The sequence below is a fragment of the Ceratotherium simum genome, chromosome 18 (genome assembly GCF_057802395.1).
Source record: "Ceratotherium simum simum isolate JZ-2026a chromosome 18, ASM5780239v1, whole genome shotgun sequence".
Taxonomy (NCBI): domain Eukaryota; kingdom Metazoa; phylum Chordata; class Mammalia; order Perissodactyla; family Rhinocerotidae; genus Ceratotherium; species Ceratotherium simum.
This window is the reverse complement of record NC_141917.1, coordinates 28,532,500-28,536,616: the sequence shown is the minus strand read 5'-3', so window position 1 is coordinate 28,536,616 and position 4,117 is coordinate 28,532,500.

The following is a 4,117-nucleotide window of genomic DNA, read 5'->3' as shown; positions in this document are numbered from 1 at the left end:
AAGGCTGGGAAGGTAATCTTCATATTCTAGGTCGCTTTGTGCCCAACTGAAAATTCAGAACTCAAAAGAAGCAGGGGAGCATGAATACTGAGAGAGACGATCGCCTCTGCCACACTGTGCTTGCGGAATACGCCAGGAATAAAACGTAGATGCTAAACCCTTTATCTCCCTTCCATGCGGGTGTATTTTCTGCTAAGAAGTGGAACATTAATTTGTATTTTTCTGGATGTTTGAAGTATTTCATGAAAACCAGAGTAACAAACCCTCATTACCCACCATCCAGAATTAACAGATGCTAACATTTTCCTTCACAGCTTTAAAAAAATTGACTCAGATGAGGTCCCTTCTGCTGCCACACCCCAGTTTCACTCTTCTCCCTCCCTTTCCAGAGGCAATTACTTCTCTGAATTATGTAATTCCCATTAGTGTCTCTATATTTCCTCTCCATAAATAACAATAACAGTATTTTTAGAAACTGTATAAATGGCATACATTTCATCTTCTGACAGCTTATTTTCATTCAATGTTTTTTCCAAGGGCTATCCACTGATATTACAGATCAAGTTTACTCGTTTTGACTCTTCAATTGTTTACCATCTTAGAAAGAGGCCACAATTTATCCATTTTCTTGTTCATGGTCATTCAGGGTACTTCCAACTGTTCCTAGATACAAACAATTTAGCTGTGAACATCCATGTACGTCTCCTTATATACATGTGCACGGGTTCTCTACAGTATTGCTTCTCAAGCTTTAAGAAGCATACGAACCACCTAAGACATCTCGGTTACCACAGATTCTCATTCAGCAGGGCCGGAGTGGGACCTGAGAGCTGCACTGTTAACAGTGTTCCCAGGTGAAGCCCACGCTGCTGTTCCGTGGGTGCTCCAAGCAGTGAGACTCCAGGTCTACACCTAGAGATGTTGGGTCATACCATGTGCACATCCTCAACTGTCATAGGTATCATCACATTGAATCAATTTTACTCCAAAAGGAATGAACGTGTTCTCATTTCTCCATCCTCACCAACACCTGATCTTGTGCGACTTTCTGCCTTTTGCCAATCTGAAAGTATGAAACAATTATTAAGTCTATTTCCCTGATTATCAGTGACAGTGACTGTCTTTCTTACATTATCTGACTATTCAAGCTTTTTCTGTTCATACGTTTTACCCTTTTTGCTAACGCAGCAATTCTAAGCGTGGTCTGAGGACGGTAGGGGACCAAGGGGGTCCACGAGGTCCTTCCTTGTCAAATTTCATATCAGTGTCAGGCTCAATTTTCTTCATATACTTTAACCAAAACATACAGCAACAGACTAATTGTAGAAGGAGCTATGAGAATCCAGCTGTCTTCTATTAAGCTAACATTAAAGAGATTTGCAAAAATGTAAAGCAATGCCTCTTTTCATTAAACTTGTGTTTTGAAAAAGTTATTTTCCATAATTATTTAACATGTATTATTTTTAATAAACACTTTTATAATTCCTCTATTTTAATTTCTAATAGAGTAAATATCAATAGATATAACCTACACGCACAAAAACTCTTTGAGGTTCTCAGTTTTTAAGAGTGTAAAGGAGTCTTGAGACCAAGAAGTCTGAGAACTGCTGTATTAAAGCATGGCTGCCCTTCGCTCCTTGATTTGCAGGAGGTTCCTTTGTTCGTTAATGTATTCTGGATACCAATCCTTTGTCAGTTACACATACTGCAAACATTTGCTCCCAGTCTGAGACCTGTCTTTTTACTTACGGTGCCTGCTGTTCTCAGAAGCTTTCATTTTTTTTTTTTTTTTTTTCCCCCCCAAAGCCCCAGGAGATAGTTGTATGTCATAGCTGCACATCCTTCTAGCTGCTGTATGTGGGACACAGCCTCAGCATGGCCGGAGAAGTGGTGTGTCAGTGCGCGCCCGGGGTTCCGAACCCCGGGCCGCCAGCAGCAGAGCACACGCACTTAACCGCTAAGCCACGGGGCCGGCCCAGAAGCTTTCATTTTGATGCCGTCCTATTTCCCTACAGTGATGTGCTTTTGCTTGGGATACTGGGAGATTTTGAGACAGGGAACACCTCACTGGGCTCTATAGAGAACCCCAGCTTTGGTACCAGTGAAAGAATTATGGAGAGAAAATGGGATTTCCCCTGACTCTCTCCTAGAACCCTCATTCTAGGCATCTTCCACGCCTGAACTAACTTCAGTCAAGATGGTAGTTACCATTGACCTTGAATGAGACCAAAGTAAAATATATGCTCATATATTTGAGAATATTCTGTTTTGCCTCAAACAAAATCAAATGTCTGTGATTCGTGATTCGCCAAAAATAATGTTTTACCCATGGCATACTATATGTTTCCGTTTTCCTCTTCAGAAGTAATTAGGAAGGAAATTCCTATAAAACTTGACACACACAATTCAACATGTACACTTCTGTCTGCAAATATTTTAACTGAAAAAGATTTAACTTATTTAAATTCAACATTTTGTATAAAGCTTTTGTATTTAAAAACCACTTTCATATATACTATATATTTGACCTTCATAATAATCCTGTATGATAAATGGAGACAATATTATGCTAAGAACTGTGTTAGAGATAAGGAAAATGAAGTTCAGAGACGTTAAATGATTTATCAGCATCACACACATAGGATCAGAAATGAGATCTAACTTCCAATCACAACAGATCCCTTAAAAATTACGGTTGATTTTTGTCAATCAGAATAAAAAGTGACAAGTAACCCCAATCAATCCTCACAAGAAGCAGAAACAAATTAAATACCTGCATGACTGATACAAAGGAAAGTAAGGAAGGTCTGAAGGGCATTTGCAGGACATTCTCTGCCTTTCAAGATGATTTCAGATTTTTTACTGTACAATAACATGTGACTAATATGCCCTCCTGTTCATTAATATTCCTATTCATAATTACAGCTAATTCACCTAGTTCAAATTAGAGGAAGGTGGAGAGTGTCAGATGAACCCCAGGAAGAAGAGACTAGACACAGGAAACTAGCTAGTATTTCCTCTGAAGAGACCAAGAAAGGGGGGGAAAACAACTAGGAGGAATTAGGATAAAAATTAGACAGAAATAGAAAGGGAAGAAGGTAAAGAAAATATACACATTGCTAAATGAAAAAGAAAAAAATCAAAAATTAAGGTACAGATGCATATTTTCAGGAAATCACACAGAACTGACCCACATCATCAATGCTATCCATAAGACTTGCAGAAAAGACCCTGCCATCAGGGACTGTTGTGTTTTAGAGCTTATAGGTAACTGAAGATTCCCCCACTTGAAGATTCAAAGGCATAAGGAGAGAAATAACTTTGCTGAAGAGAAAATATATATTTCAAGCTAGCGAGTTCAAAGTTACTTTCAAGACCAATTAAAACAACTGCCTATTTAATCCATCCTAGAAATTGACTCGTCACTGATCCATATACTTGACCGCGCTCACTTACAACAATCCTCCACATTGCTTTTGACTTAATATTCATCTTTGCTACAGAATAGATGGCATAAATATCAGCCCTATTCAAAAATCTTTCACTAAAAAAGTTTTTCTCCATTGAAAGATGGAAAAAAACTAAATAAAAATCTTCTGAAAATAGTCAAGAGAAAAAGCCCAAGGCAGAGTAACCCTTGTTAAAGAGTCAGTATAAATTCTGAACCATCTGCTACCTTGATCCATCATGCTTTACAGCTGTCACCACGCCTAAGAAGGACGCGCCATATAAACTAATTTGCTTCCACCTCCACAATCCAAATCAGAACAAAAAACCAAAAGACATATCTTGTTGATAATTTCCAGTAAAATCTCAAATTAATTCAACATAGTTTTACCTTGAAGAGATATTATTCTTGAAACAAAACCATACCTATTCAATTAGTTTCTTCCTATCCTTGTCCGTGAGGGGGAAAAAAACAGTAATCAACAATAGGTCATTTAGAAATAACTTTAAAATCAAAACCAGAGTCATGGTATCAGGTGGAAAAAAATCTACGACGATTTTAAAACAATCCTGAGCCTCTGACAGATCATTAAGCATAACAAAATACAAAAGCATTGAATTATATAAAAATACTTAATGTGAAATTCACAAAATAAAACAGAAAGGGGCA